Genomic DNA, 16,489 nt, shown 5'->3' on the forward strand with positions numbered 1-16,489 from the left:
GGTGTGGATCAAAGGCACTTCTACTTTGCAAAGAAGAGCAAATTATGTCTCTGCATGACAAGCAACCCTGCAGGTTGCACCGCACTGCAGCAGGAAGCATAGCCCCAGGAGATGACAGGATGCCTCTTAACTAAGGGTGGGTGGCTTTTCTTTTTTTGCCATGAGAGCTCCATGCAGTGGCTGGAGCTCCGAGAGCAGCCTGTGGCTCCTGCAGCTGTGACATCTCTACAAGGAGTGTCATCTGGGGAGGCTTGTGGCTGCTTGTCACTGCCACTTTCTTCTTAGTGCCCAAGCCCTGCTCTGCCTCAAGGCATCTGCAGTTTCTTTCTCTTAAAGAAATCAGATGGGAGCGTGAGTGAAGTTCACCCAAATCAGGTCAATTCCTTTGTCTTTACTTCAGCCTCTGTGCGCTAGCAGGTTGCATGTGGTGCTCAAAAAATAAAAGCTAACTGGGGACCTCCATAGGATGAAGAAATGTGTGCCCATTGGGACAGGGTTCCCAAGGACATTATACAGCCTGAATAGCACCTCCCATTGTGATTTTGCTCTACTCTGTAAAATTAGACTTACTCACATGTGGTACTAGGGGTTAATTTGGCCGCCAAGAAGCCTGGGATAAAGGGACTGGAAAAGTGGCTGATGCTCACTTTCTATACCTCTATCTCCTCTCCACCAAATGTGACCATTGTACAGCCTAGTTTAATACACTTACAGATACACATCATCTCAAGATTGGACTTATGGGAATGTTACAGACACAACCCACGAAACCTTAGGGGTTTTAGTTTGTTTGTTTGTTTTTTCTTTATTTAATTTCTCGTAGTCCCAGTTGTACCTGCAGGTAGTATCTCAGCAATTTATTTTCTCACAAAGATTGCATTTTTGGGCACAGGAGTACCAGACACTCAGTGGTCCTAACTTCTCTCAGTTATTCTTCTGGGACAGCAGTGTAACTAGTAGCAAAACACATGTAAAAGTGGAGCATGGAGCTTTCATTCTGATGGTCAGTTCAGGAGAGGAGAATGCACTTATCTCAAAAGTTTACCTTGGGGGGTAAGTAAGGCAAGCATACAAAACGTGTTGATTCCTTTTAAAAATGTAGATCAATGCTGGCATCCAAAGGGTTAAATATCATACAGCTATTTCACTTGTGCAGCTGCTTCTGTTAAAGCTTGTCAGGGAAAGAGAAAGTGTTCATTTAAAACCTGTTTTCTTCATTCTTTGCTCTTTTGCTAGTTTTCATGGCATAATGAAGATATAATTTAAAGTCTGAGGTTTTAAGTTAAGTAATTTTAAAAACTATAAACAAAAAAGTCAGACACTTTAAAAGATGAGAAAACAGATGGCATTTTTATTTGCATCTCACTTAGTTTGATGTTTTTCGTCAGATAGGGCTGGGAAAAATGCTTAAAGAACTTTTCTGCTTTCTGGGAACAAATGGAAAAAAAAGAGTCTGTGTGGCGGTGGGTGCAGGAGAAAGGAGGGTTGAAAGAAACAAAGAAAACTGAACACTTGAAAGAGGGAAACCTCATTTCAATATGAGCTTTGATTCAGCCGATGCTGGCACAGAAGCAAAATTTCTTCTAATTCAGGGCTTCGGACTTAGTCTGTTATAAATGCATTGTTAAGCTCTTAAGAAGGATTTTATTTTCATACCTGGGCTGTAGAGATGAATAACATCCATTATATTTTTCATTAAACCTTGTATTTTTCTCATTTTATTTCACAAGTTTTTTTATTAATTGAATCTTTCCTAAGTTTCTGTACATGGTGACAGGACTTAGATCTGCATTAATTCACCAAGACATACCAAATTTACCTTCTTCAGTCATTCACATTATATATATATATATAATAATTGAATACATAATTTGGGGCAGTTTCCCAAAAGCATGATGAAAATACATGAGTATGGTAAAAATCATAAATTGATTTCCCCTCAGAATTAAAAAAATGCATATTTCTTAGGGAAATCTGCATCAAGGCCACAGTAGTTTATTCCTCTCCAGCCTGAGTTTTCCCTAGATTTTACAGAGTTTTTCCTACAATATTATTTCCAATAAATTAATAATAGCTATAAAATTATGAAGAAATCTGTGGCATGTGTTTTGTTCCTGTCAAGGGTCAGCCTAATTTTGGTTAAAGTAATTTCTGCATCAAATTCTAGCACCTTCTAGCAAATGAACTTGTTTCCATTTGTCAAAGAAGGCTATTTTTCTGTGTTATTTTATATGGCCTTAAAATGATCAAGATATTTATCTTTATTAAAATGTGTAAATACCATTCTGGGAAAATATTCAGCTCTTTTTCACCACCTTGTTAACAAGTTATAAATGGTTTTGAGTGATAGCAGAACATGACAGGTTGGAGAGTGTCATATAACACAGAGAAATATCCATGCATCCAAGATGGAGATTAAGCTTTCAGGATTTTTTTCTTCCTGCAGTTTCTGCTCCAGTTTGAGACAATGAAATAAGAAGTTAAGGGCTAAAATTAGTCTTCATAGTGTTTGGTTTGCACTTTGTCCTTATTTTCTGTGCACTAAACCCTGTGAGATGCTTTGTAATCAGAATACAACATTTTATGTTACAGTAGCACCTGGGTCCTCAAATGCACAAACTGCAGCTTTATTTTTGTATCCTTTCATCCCACTCTTGACTGGCACCTGGTGGTGTAGCCATAAAGTGAGTAATCTAGGAAAAAAGAAAAACACTGAGGAAACAAACAAATAAATGTTTCGGTCTATTTTCAAAGCTTGGCTCCCATTGCTTTCTTATGAAGCATACATCACCCCCATTTTCAATCAGTATTAAGGCACAGTTTTAAGGTCACCAACACGTAAATCATGTGAAGACACCCAAATATCTTTTTGTAGATGTTACATTCAGTTTATAATTTATGATTTTCCTGCCCTAAAAGCAGGAGAGACATCCATTCACCACTTCACCTCTGCTGACCTCTGATATCGGAACTGCACCTACTTGTGCCAGCATTGGCCAAGTGAGCCCTGGAGGGATTCACCTGACTGCCCCAACTGCCTTCACATTTTCTGGATGAGTGGAGCAGCTGTATTTGGTGAAAGCTCCTTAATATTCCTCCACTACATAAAGACTGATGAAAGAGCTAAGCCTCTCGCTTTCCAGCCACTCCACTTCTGCCCTTGTCATTGCCAGTCCTGACATTGTAGGGGATCTCATGAGCAATGGTTGTTCTTTGGTGAGGGCAAGTATAAGCAGGCTAAATTTAGGTAGACAATCCAAAAGCTGCAAGTAGTTCTCCAAAATGTCCTGCTCTGCTTCACTGATGGTAGATGAAACAGTGAGTCTGGCTGAATACAACCAATCCACCTTTTAATCAGTTTGCTTGAAAGATGGGATAATCTAATCCAAAATCCTTATGCAATTTGAACAACCATTTTTTAATCAAAAGGCATCCATACACATTTTTGGTTGCAGCTGGCTGCAAGCAGATCTGGCAGCAGGGTGCTGCACCCTCAGGGCACAGGAAGACATTGGAACTAACCCTTCTCTCCCCATTTTCTACTGGTCCATGTATTTGGCTACACAGTCAGTGTGCTCTCCTGTAAATATCCTATTTGTAGATGCTTCAGACTCCAGCAGGTAGTGTGGACACTTCAATCTAATTTGGGTTATGAATTTGATTTTTGCCCCATCACCTAAATGTTCATGTGGCCTCACTCCACAGCAGTGCTCCAAGCATTTAACTCATCTGTGGAGTCTGACATTGCTGGACGTTAAAATGACATAGTCATGTCAGAAGTGCTAAAGATCCTAAACATTATTCTGTAAATCCTGATATAAACATTGCTGCATAGCTGAATTAGTGTCCTTGATAATGTGTTTCAGTGAAGTCAATTATTAATATTATTTGGGCAATACACTGGGCAAAAGTTCTCACAATTGTGGGTTCTTTTTGCATCAAGCACTAAAGCTGTACATTAATCACAGTATTAAACCAATAAACTGAGAAATCTAACACTCTCATTAGAGATACAATTTTTGATTTTACATTTAATTTTTCACAGTAACTGTATCTACAGATTTGAAGGCCTGAGGGCTGAATCACAATATAAAGTATCTAGTTTCATACATCAGATAAGTGCTTAGGAAATACTAAAATCAATTATGCTATTGTAAAGTTTTAAAGTTCAGAGGGATTGAGATGTGTAAAAAAATACTCAGATATAATCTCAAGGCAAAGAATTAGGCACTTATGTCTTCATTTGAAAGTCTGCTCCATAATCAAAAGCTATCTCATTCCATCAGTCTTAGCCTGGGACTCAGTACTCTAGTGTATTAGCAGAGGATTTGATAAACTTCCTTCATGCTGAATTGCAGGAATCTCATAGCTGAACTGGCACTGCAGCAAAACCACTTTTTACTTCCGTTTAGTTAGCTTAATCCATGAACAGATTGAAATATTACATAATAAAAGCTCTTGATAACTGGGTTGTGTTTTTTTGGGGTTGTGTTTTTTTTGGTTTTTTTTTGGTTTTTTGGTTTTTTTTTTGTGGGCTCACAGGCTCTTGTGAGTACTGTTACTTAAGTCTTAAGGATCAATGTGCCAGGAGCAGATGGATCACAAATATTCCTGCAGCGGTATTAGAGGTACAGCACAGAGAGTTTAGGAGAGAGCAGCCTGTGATTTAGCTTTTGCAGACTTAGACCTTCACATCTTGCTGTCAGGCAAACTGCATAGCTGTGGGGATCCCTGACTTCACAGCAACACACCCCCAAAACTCTCTGCTGGAGGCTGTAGCACTATGCAGTAACTAAGCAGGGGAGCTGACACTTTTCTCCTAGGAGTTTGAGCTACTTTGGATAGAAAATCCTGCAGTCCCTTTTTCTGCAATCTTTTCATCTAAGGCAAGATGATATATACAGCCATCTGTGCCAGAGCTGAATTTCACCCATAAAGACTAGAAAAGGAAATAAAGGTTTGCAGGTTTATATCCATAGTAATCATGAGAGAATTTGGTTTAATGAAAAAGAAAAAAGTGAAGGCTTTATCTTATAGCTAGGGATGTTAAATTAATTGGAAAAATAGTTCTGAGAGACTGAGAAGGAATGTATTTGCATATATATGTACATATGGAGAGCAGAAAAAAATATATATGGAGAGCAGAAAAATACAGACCTTTGTGCTTTGTCTGTATGGGCAGGCATGGGCACTTGCATTTTGAACCTGCCAGACAAGGGCCAGCTCAGGACTGACATCTATGCAAACATGCTAGTGTAGCATGAGATACTTAATTCTTCTCAGATAATTTTTTCCCTTAAACTCAGGACTCTGCTAATACAGATGCCTTGAAGGTTTGCCAGGCTTGGGAGATGGGTTTGGCAGATGTGAACCACTGGCAACAAAGCACAGAGATGTGCCCACAAGCCTCTGTGCAGCTGTAGAAAGAGTGGCAAACTTGGCTTTCTTTTAATTTTTTACATAGCTTCTTTTATTGTAAATTTTATTCCACCCCTTTTATTATTACAGCTGTATTCCTAGACCAGGATGCTCCCAGCCCTGTGGGTGCTGGAAGCGTGACACCAGGAGGCAGAGAGAGCCTTGGGCACCTCCACAGCTGGGCTCCCTGCACGGTTTGAGGGAGCTCAGAGAGGTGCCTATGGCAGAGCAGAGCATGTGCAGCAGACCCCAGCACCCTTTTATCTTTCTTTCCCCAGAACCAGCTGGAGTGAAGTCATAAGGAAAAGAGGTTCTGCTGGGAATAAAGGTAAAACTTGTCAGGGCATACTCGTATGTTGCTCATTTTATGTGAGTACACTTTGTTTCTTCTGTGTTTGTAAAGTAGCACTTAAGAGAGTTTATAATTAATAACAGTAAATTATTCTACATTTTCTTATCAGATAATATGAGATGAAGTAGCTGTCAAGACATGTTGGACAGACATATACAAAACTAATGATATCTGAAGATCCACAACAAAAAGGAAAAATTTGGAAGATCTTCAGTCAGCACCTAACAGCTGCAAATTTTGCTTAGGATGAAATAATGAACCCATCTAAGGGTCTCTCTCTGAGAACAGTCTTGCTGAATTATTCTTGTCAGAAGCTGTATTTGGCTTCTCACCTTGACATGTTCCTAAAAAAAAGAATTGGAACAAACACTTAAAAATGGGTAAATCTATGTAACATCAGGGTATAATGAACAAAGAAAAGAAAAGAAAAGAAAAGAAAAGAAAAGAAAAGAAAAGAAAAGAAAAGAAAGAAAGAAAGAAAGAAAGAAAGAAAGAAAGAAAGAAAGAAAGAAAGAAAGAAAGAGAAAGAGAGAAAGAAAAGAAAGAGAAGGAAAAGAAAGAGAGAAAGAAAGAAAGAGAAAGAAAGAAAGAGAAAGAAAGAAAAGAGAAAGAAAGAAATGGCCTTAAGAAAGAAAGAAAGAGAAAGAAAGAAAGAAAGAAAGAAAGAAAGAAAGAAAGAAAGAAAGAAAGAAAGAAAGAAAGAAAAAGACAGAAAAGAGAAAGAAAGAAAGAAATGGCCTTATATGCTGCTGTTTTGCAAAACCAAGTCAGTGCTGAACTTGCTTTGGTTTTGCTTACTTAAATGACTTCACTCATATTTATATTCAAATTAGATAATATGATGTGCAAGATAAAATTCCAATCTAAAATCAGCCAATGCCCTTAAGGCCATGATACAAATGCTTCTATTTGTATAGCATTTGATTAACTATTATATTGCACTTGTTTCACAGTTTAGATTTCTGTAATGAAAATGACTTGCTGTGCTGGCAACTAACAATACAGGAAGTAGTGAGGAAAAAAAGGACTAGTTTAGGTGCAAACACACTAAAAGACAGAGGCTGTCCTGATTATGGCTGATATTGAGTTAATTTCAGATTCAATCCTTTTTGTATAGTTGAGGATGTTACAAACAGAATTAATGTCTTCTTCACAAGTGCAACTGTTTAAGGAAATACATATTTAATTGCATAAAGATGGATTTGCCTTAATTTTTTTTTTTTTTGAGACAATTGTGTCATCTTTCACAACAATGACTTTTTACTTGAGAGTTGTAACCCTTTGTTGGAAAAAATAATTTAAGTGATGTAGCAATTGTGATGTTTTATTATTTCACTGTGTAATAATGCAATTTATTAACTTCTGGGCAAAACTGATACAAATTTGGAAGTATTTATATGCATATTTACTTATTTTGCCAAACTTACTGCTTAAAGGCACATTCATCAGCCATGAATTAGGGACTTCAGCATAATACGGATGCTGCATGCTAGCTGAAGGCAATAGCTATGGCATGCTCATATAGAGAAGGATGACAAATTGTCACACAACTTTGTGTGTGCCTATGAATGTGTGGCAGCCTGGCCCCCACACTAGTATTTTGTTTTATATGTGCATCATTGATTCATCTGTAATAAAACCCATCTGAATGGGGAGACAAAGGAGTTTGGTTAGAAAATTTGCTGGTAGAAAAGACTTTAGATAGTCACAGAGTCCTCCTGTTTATAAAACTAAAACTCAACATTTTTTTGTTCTTTATCCTTCTGGCCCAGAAAGTACTGAGCTTTAAAAACAATATTAATACATTAACTGGGAAGTAACTACCCATTCAAATGCTCAGAGCTCCTGTATTCAAAAGTGTGTTGAGATGTGCTGTCTAAATGTATAAACATCAGTTAGAATTGTGGAATGGGTGTCAGGCCAAGTTAATCAATAATTTCATTACCAGTGACCCATTTACTTCTAGTTGAAAGGGAATTTCTGCATTCTTGCATAAGTTATCACTTATTCAGTTTTTCACAGGTAGATTCCAATGATGCTTTTCCTGCCTTCAGGATGAGATGAACATAATCCAATGCTATAAATGAAAAACAGGTGTCCAGATGCACACTTTTCCTGACAGCTTCCATTTCATTTATTTGCCTAGCATAATTCCTGGCAAAATTTTCTGCCAAAAGTTTAAGTTACCTTCATTTATGGTGAGTGTGGCCATGGATGCAATTGCTGCAGTGACTGTCAACAACGTTTTTTTAAAAGTTGCAAGGCCTTGTGAGAAGGCCAATATTCACATGTTGTAGTTATTATTATTACTCATTTTTATTGAGAAGGCAGCTGCTGGAGCTCCAGAAATAGAACAGTTTTAAAGTGAAGCAGAACTTTTTATTTGTCTCTAAAAATAGGTCATCTTCCAGAATGGAATTTGAAACTACCAGTTTTTTGTGCTTTTGAATTCCCAGAGTTATTCCTGTTGGATTTCTCTTCATTCAATTTTAATATGAACCCTTTGAAATTGGATGCTGGCTGAAGTGTTTCCTTGGCTTGAAAGTTTGCGCTTCACTTGCAGTTGCTTAGTTAAAAAAAGAAAAGCTGGATGAGAACAGGTGGTGTGACATACTTTTTTTTATAAACATTCTGCATTTATGTGGTATGTGGCATTACCACAGTCATCCCAGTCAGGTCGTAGCAGAGAAGCATACATTACATATCCTTGAGAGATCAAACTTCCATTTAATTGGCCCTTTTGATTTCTCATAGTATGAAGTATGATATGCTCTATATGGATTTGCAACAAATTATTGTGCATGTGTTAATTATAATACTGGCTAGAGATCTAAACAGAAATTAGAGTGTACATGTCTCAACTTTCAAAAACAACTCAGGAGACTGTTCTTACCCCTGACAGCAAGTAACACAGACAGCACCATTTTACCTCCACTATGCAGATGACAAACCTATGTGCAGGAAAACATAAATTATTGCCCCAGAAGCATTAAGCCTATGTCTAGACACCATAACCTGGGAAACATCTGAGTTTCTGACTCAGAATGTGCACAAAGGCCATGCCTGGATCACATTTTGGGGTGAACCCATGTGCATGGCAGCCAACTCACCTTGGATACCTGGATTTCATAGGAAAGACATCTAGGGATGCGAGCCAGACTGAAGCTACAGTGAACTCCAAGAGATGCCTGCCCTGGCCAGGAGCTAGATGCGGATAACGAAGCACCTTGGCAACTAGTTATGCTTCAGGCAGAGCCACAAAAATTAAAAATGAAACCCTCTAAACTTTACAATGTTAACTCCAGTGCTTAGGCATAAATTTGTCCTCTATGGGTGCAAGTATTTAGCAGGATTAAAATGTTTAAATGGTTCTCAGTGTGTGGGTACAGTTTTACATAGGGTGATGGGGAAATGGCTGGAATATTTCCACCATTGTCCAAAGCCATTTGCTGAATTCTGGGAACAGCACTTCTGTACAGCACCACTTTTCACTGAGCAGAGGCACAGAGCAGATTGATTAGGCATTTTCAAATGTGTGATGATTATTTAAAAAATAAAATGTCTGCTGCATCACAGGTGGGTTACTGGTGAACTCCTAGATTTGTTAAAACTTTCTGAGTGTATTAAAGAAAAAAAAAGGAAGGTGCACTTCAGACTGAGAATCCTGCCTCTGGGCAGTGTCTAGTGCTACAGTAGCAGTGACCATTTAAGGACATAAGCAAGATGAAGTATATGAATAGAGGTAATATGGTCTATATTATCCAGATATGGTCTTTATTATCTCTTCCTAGGAACACTGCCTTTATGTGCTTATTTCTGATCTGCCCTACTATCAGCACAGTGGTCTGTAGGCTTTTTCTGAAAGTTTTTATGATAGAATATTTTATGTAGAATATTTTATGAAAAATCTTGTGAGACTCTGAAGACAGAGCTTTACTGTTATTTGCACCTTGGACTTCAATATTGCTGTAGGATTTATTCCTGTTCAACTTATAAGATCTTCAGAGAGCACATTTGTTTAATTTAAAATGTGCCTCAAAATGTGCAAATTCACAGATGTTAATGATTACACACATGTTTTCCCTTACTGCTTCAAAGCCAGCAAAGGCCAAATTCAGCTGTAATTTGTACTGCAGTGATGAGATTTGAATTAATATCAATGACATGAAAAAAACATATTTGGGGCCTGGGGGTTTTTGCAGATAATGGGGCATTTCTAGAAATGTCTGTTTTGGAGAAGTCAGTCCTACCCTTCAGCTCATAAAGCAGCAGGAGTGTCACTCCCCAGTGTAAAGTCAAAGTTGTGCAGAAGGTGAAGAAAAAGGACAGAAGGTGCCTTCTTCATGGCAGCAACTACATCTTGGAATCACTGTTGCCACGTTATGGAAGAGAAGAAAAAGCAAAGAGGAAATGAAGTGGTGAGGGAAAAATATGACACCCAAGAGCAACTGCAGTGGTGAGAGTTGTGTAGCACACACTCTGCTTCTGAGACTTTACTCATGCACTTTATATCTATTCACATATTTCATGCACTTCCTTGCATGAAGTTTTGTTGATATATACATTTTATTTTTATTTTATAGTCTCCCCATTTCTAGTAATTCTGGTACCAACCATTGTAAAGTAAGACACTGTAATATGAAATAAAATTTAAAAGCCCTTCTATACAAATATGTGTGATCATAAATAGTTTTATAACCTGCAGAAATGTGTGCCCAAAGAAGAAGCTTTTAATGTGTTTTCTTTCTTCAAAGCTGATGCAATCATATGAGTTTATTCAAGTTCTTTCTACACAATTGATAAGACTTTCGGAAGACACTTGGCTTCAAAACCCCAATCTGTGTTTGTATATATGTTTGTATATAAGTGATGCCTTGAGAAGGCTGACCTAGAACAGAGGCTAGACAGAGTTAAAGAATAAAGTAGGTATTTATTAAAAGGCCTTAATGGATACACATTACATTGGGCAGTACAAGAGTCTGGCCAGGGCTACACCCAAGATGAACCCAAAATAGTCACAAAATGGTCGACTGGTCTCAAGGTCTCACACTTTTATAAGTTTGGGTCCATTTGCATATTGTCCAATTAAAGATTCAGGTTATGAAGTTCCATCCTCTTTGTTTTTGTCTCTTCAATTCAGCATTGTTTGTACTTTTTTGGCCTGGAGCTCATAACATTTTTCCTTGGTCTCAAGCTGGAAAAACACTGTTTTGTCTACCTACCCTGTGAAGAGAACTTGCTAGCAATTAATATGAAGCTCAGAGTAACACACTGCAGCACAGAATCTGAAAAATATGAAACCTAAAACTCCAGGCATCATAAGCCTTTTCTTGCACTTTCCCTTCATGTCAGGAATATCCACTAAACACAAATTTCAGAACTTTAAATTGTTTAAGTAAAAAGCTGGCAGATTGAAGGCAACTGCTTCTGAAATTTGTGGTCTAATCTTTGTAGCAGCCCCTTTTAAGGGTCAGATTCTATTTTCACTGAATGGAATAGAATGCCTGTAGGAATATACATGCACACAAACATTTTTCCTGTCTCTTTGATATCCAAATAAAAAGATGACTCTGTGGCTGAAGGTACTACTGTAAGGCATCAACCTGGCACTTTGTAAAGCTTCTAACTCACTGCATGACTGAACTCCAACACAAGTTCATGCCACCAGTGTGCCAGTGCCTTTTGGGGAGGACACTCCTCACCAACCCGTCTGTGGTGACAGCTCTGTGGTGAACTTGACTCGTGGCTCATCACACAGGAGCTTTGCAGCAATGGCCACTGTCCAAATGCCTGATACACTTAGCGTCAGAAAGGAATTAAAATTCTTTCAGCTCGTGTCTTTGGATTGGAAATTTATTCCTCTCTTCAGTCACTCTTTAATGACAGGATAACATTTTCACCTTCTAATCAGCCACTTACAAGGTTACTTCATTCCCTCCTGGGTCATCCAGTGCTAAAGCTGAAGCATTTATGAGTAGTGCATGCAAACACACGCATTGTGCTTTGTGTGTTGCAGAGCCACTCTGAGCTTTGTTACTGAGGGACCGTGCATTTCAGCACAGCCTCACTCCCCTGTTTTACTTGCCAACAGTGCTGTATACTTACTGAACATTTTTTTATCTGGGAATTAAGCAAGAGTTTTAAGGAGCTTAGATAAACAAACATTTAATTCTACTGGACTGTATTCTTACAGTGTCCTAATCACAAGTCACAGAATTTTGAGGCTGTAAGTGAACAGGACATTTTGTCAAGACAAGGCACTGCCTAATTTTTACACAAGCTAAAGCTGTTCCCCTAATGCAGCAATGATTGTGGATTATCTGAAGTAGTTTTGCCATATTTCCAAACTCAGTTTGATGGAGAAAGAATGCAACAAGCACATGGATTCCTCACTGCAGTTGGTGCAATCGGGCTTTAAGAGGTTTGGGCTGTAGAAACTCTTCATGGCTCTGACATCTGCCTGGCAGGACAGGGCCCAAAATGACCTGTTTCTCATATGAGGCTGTATCCCTGCAGACAAAGGAAGCTGAAGAACCAGATTTTCAGACACTACAAAGAGCATTATTGTGTGAACACTCTCAGGGTATTGGAGGGAGAGGTACAATCCTGTATGGCATTTTTACAGGTGCATAGTTTTAAATATGAGAATAATCATACTGATGTCAATGAATTGCTTACAAACTTAAAATTAAATGCATGCTTTGTTGGATTAAGGCTAGGGCACAGTCTCACCAAATTTAGCTCCTGATTCTTTCTAATTGTATAACTAGGTCAATCTGTTCCTCTCCCATTAACTTTTGCAATAGCAACTAATTTGCAATGAGTTGGTCTCACATGTGATTTTTAATTAATTTTTTAAAAATGAGTGCCAACCATAGAGATGCAACACTGACCAAACCTAACAGGGTGGCTAATTTGCTGCTGCCTGCACCTGCCTTTCATGTTGATGAATATTGCAGATGTGGGACTTTCACTACCACAATTCAGCTATCAATTTCACTATCACAATTCAGCTGGAGAATACCCCTGCCATCATCATCACCCCTGCCACCAAGTCATCTCAATGCCTACCAAAATGCAGCTCCAAATACGATTCAGTGTCAAGTGCTGTGTGAGAAAGTTTAATGCACATCTATTTGCCAGGGGCCCATGCTTGGCAGAAAAATGTTTGCACATCCATTATAATTTCAAAAGTGGCTTTGGAGAGAAGAGACAATAATTGGGTTTATTTGAAGGCTTACCAGAGACAGAATATTTTTCTAAATTATTCAGAATATTTAGTCAATGCCTTTTTTCCTCTCCTAGTTTTAGTTTTATTATTTTGTTTTGTTCTTTTTTTTTCTAACTTACTATATTAAAACACTTGTAACTCCAGTCATTCAAACACGGGCACATATAAGTGCAAAGATGAGAGACTACGAGGCAGGAATTTGCGAATACCATTATTTTAAACGCCTTCCACCGTGAAAAAACCACAAACCCACCATTACACACTTGCGTGGATAAGCTACGAGCAGACTGCTTTCTGCTGGGTCTTACTATTCCTGCTCTTATTCCCAATGCAGATACATCCATTACGAGGGGGGAAAGCCCCATACGCAAGTTTTGTAGGCTCCGAGTTTGTCGAGGCGGCGCTCCCGGGTGCCGGCGGCCCCGGCCGCGGGGCTCGGGGGACCTCTCGTGGCGGCCACGGAGGGAGCAGCCCGCGCTTCTCTGCTCCCGGACACCCCCAGCAAAGCTGCGCTCGCCAGGGAAGCCGGCTGGAAGTCAAAAAGGGAATGCAAGCGCAAATTAAGGAGAAGAAATCAAACAACGCTGTGACCGCAAGTTGAGGTGTTGGAGTGTGCTCAAAGCAAAGCAGCAAAACTGGAGCAGTGTCTTGGACACAGTTCCCGTGAGGAGCAGCTGAGGGAACTGGGCTCCTCAGTCTGGAGAAAGGAAGGCTCATGGGGAATCCTTGTCCCTCTCTGAAAGAAGGTTCTAGCCAGGTGGGGGTTGATCTCTTCTCCAAAGTAACAAGTGACAGGATGAGAAGAAATGGCCTCAAGTTGCATCAGGGAAGGTTTAGTCTGGATATTGGAAGAATTTCTTCACTGAAAGGGTGGTAGTGCATTGGAAGATACTGGCCAGAGATATGGTGAAATCACCTTCTTTAGAAGTGCTCAAATTTGTGGATGTGGCACTTAGGCACACCTTGTTTTGGTGGACTTGGCAGCTCTTGGCTGAGCTTGGACATAATGATCTTTTCCAATCTAACAATTTCATGATTCTATGATTATCACAGAACTGTAGAACAGCTTGGGCTGGAAGGTACCTTCATGTTCGTGTCATTCCAAACCTGTCATGAGCAGAGGTAGTCTGGTCAAAGCCTCATCCAACCTGGCCTTGAACATTTCCAGGGGTGGGCAACAACTCAGTGAAACCTGTTCCACTGCCTCACCGGTGGAAGAATTTCTCCCTAACTCTAATCTAGAACAACTCTCTTTCAGCTGAAAACCATTTGGTCTTGTTCTATCACTACACTCCTTGATAAACAGTCCCTCCCTGTCTTTTCTGTAGGTTCCCTTTAGGTACTTGAAGGCTGCTCTAATGTCTATCCAGAAGCTTCTCTTCTCTACACTGAACAACCCAAACTCTCTCAGCCTGGCTTCACAGGAGAGGTGCTCCAGTCTTTTAAAGCCCTCCTCTGGACTTGCTCCAACAGGTCCATGTCCTTCTCATATTGGGAGCCACAGACCTGGACACAGCACCTAAGGTGGGGTCTTATGAGAGAGGAGTAGAGGGGCAGCATCATCTCCCTTGGACTGCTGGCCACACTTCTGATACAGGAATAATTGGTTTTCTATGACTCCAAGGAATGATTTGCTTTCTATGACTATGATTCTATGTCTATGATTCTATGACTATTACTCAATGCCAGTGCTGGTGCAAGCATAAGCACCTGCCTATATTTTAAAAACATATAGCATGAAAGTTCACAGTTTTATGCATAATTAGTGCCTATATTCATTGTGCAGATGTAATTTTCAGTCCTTTCAGTGACACACCACCCCAACACAAGAGTTTTATCATTCCAGTTTGAGGGACATGCTTTCATCCTTCCTCCAGTAATAATGTTGCAAATTTTTATCTATTCCTGTAGCATTCATTTTGTGGAATTAAAGAAATGTCAGGGTACGCTTATATAATTCAATATTTCTTCTTTTTTAATGCATTCTGGAATTTTTTAAAATCAAAAATACCTAAACTGTGAGTTTGAAGAAATTTGAAGATTCTAGTTTCATAAAAAATGGTGAACAATGCACTTGGTCTGGGAATAAAACTCTTTAGCCATGACTTGAACTATGTATGAGACAAACTGAGAACAGAATCAGATACAAATCTATACTCACATACTGCTCAAAAGTGGGATTTTATTACCTTCTGAAATATCTAATGTAAATGTACCTAAAGTATCTAATGTAAATGTGTGACTTCAAGGCAGATAGCCCAGATTCCCATTTAAACTTCTTAATGGAGAGATAAAGGGCCTCTCATCAATAATTTTTTACCTGTTTGCATGTATGAAAGTAAGATAAAGGTGCAGTGATTTTTTTATTTCTTTATCTGTTCAGGATTTTTTTATCAAGAGCTACCATAAGGAGGAATGAATAAGCTTTTCCCACTCAGTGACCCAAGAAATATGTTTCAGCCAACTTGCTGAAGTGCAGCTGCAGTGCTGAGATTGGATCTCAGGCAAGTATAAAGTAACGTACAGCAAGAGGTGACTCTGCACGTGCTTCCAGGATAGAAGGGGAGCTGTTGCTGTGATGTCTGCCCAGAATTTTAATGGACTGGAGGGGCACATTTTCAAGGAGATGGATTCAAAGGATCACAGGACTTTAATATAGGCAGGGGAGACCTCTAGTCCAACTTCCTCTCCCAACAGTCAGTTCCGAAGTCAGACCAGGCTGATAAGGGCTTTATTCAGTCAGGGCTTGGAAAATCTCAAAGATGGAGAGTGCATCAGTTCTTTGGACACTAAAACATCAAAGAGAAAGAAAAATAAAACCCATACACGAAAAAGAAAAAAAGTATGAAAATGAAAAGGGTTCCTCATCACCCACTGGTCAATGCACAGTCAAGTCCCTGAGCAGCTGCCTCCCTGCCAGCCTCCATTCATTGTTTTATTGGTGAGCATGATGCCATATGGTCAGGAATATTCTTTTGGCCAGTTGAAGTCAGATATCCTGGCTGCGTCCCTTCTCAACTCCTTTTGCACCCTCAGCCTCCTTGATGGTGGCATGGAGTAAGAGGACGAAAAGGCCTTGGCCCCGTGCAAGCCCTGCTCAGGAGTAAGGAAAGCTGAAAACTGTGATATCAACACTGTTTACATCACAAGTCCAAAACACAGCCCCTATCAGCTGCTGTGAAGAAAATTAACTCTATTCCAACCCAAACCAGCACACCATTTAAAATTTTTATTCTTTCAAAATATACTTTCTGGTTCCCATCTTCCTGTCCTTCATTGCTGTGAGAACCTGGCTCCCCTCAGTGACCTCCCTGTTGGCACCAGGAGCTGATAGGTCTCCTCAAGCCATCTTGGCTCAGGCTGAGCAATCCCACTGCTCCAGCATTTCCTTATTGGGCCAATGCTCTAGCCCCCACTAAAGGGATGCCTCTGCTGAACTTGATCCAGTTACAGTCAATGCTTGTCCTGTATTTGGGGCCTGGCAGTAA

At 39.5% G+C, this 16,489-nt stretch overlaps 1 long non-coding RNA gene across 1 annotated transcript; it reads left to right on the forward strand.

The window, feature by feature from the left end:
• The first annotated feature begins 1,898 nt into the window (after positions 1 to 1,898).
• On the forward strand, positions 1,899 to 6,301 carry LOC140684390 (uncharacterized). Its single transcript, XR_012056600.1, has 2 exons — positions 1,899 to 5,746; positions 5,880 to 6,301. It is a non-coding gene; the product is annotated as an uncharacterized lncRNA (long non-coding RNA).
• Positions 6,302 to 16,489: the final 10,188 nt, after the last annotated feature.

The sequence above is a fragment of the Taeniopygia guttata genome, chromosome 1, assembly GCF_048771995.1.
Source record: "Taeniopygia guttata chromosome 1, bTaeGut7.mat, whole genome shotgun sequence".
NCBI lineage: Eukaryota > Metazoa > Chordata > Aves > Passeriformes > Estrildidae > Taeniopygia > Taeniopygia guttata.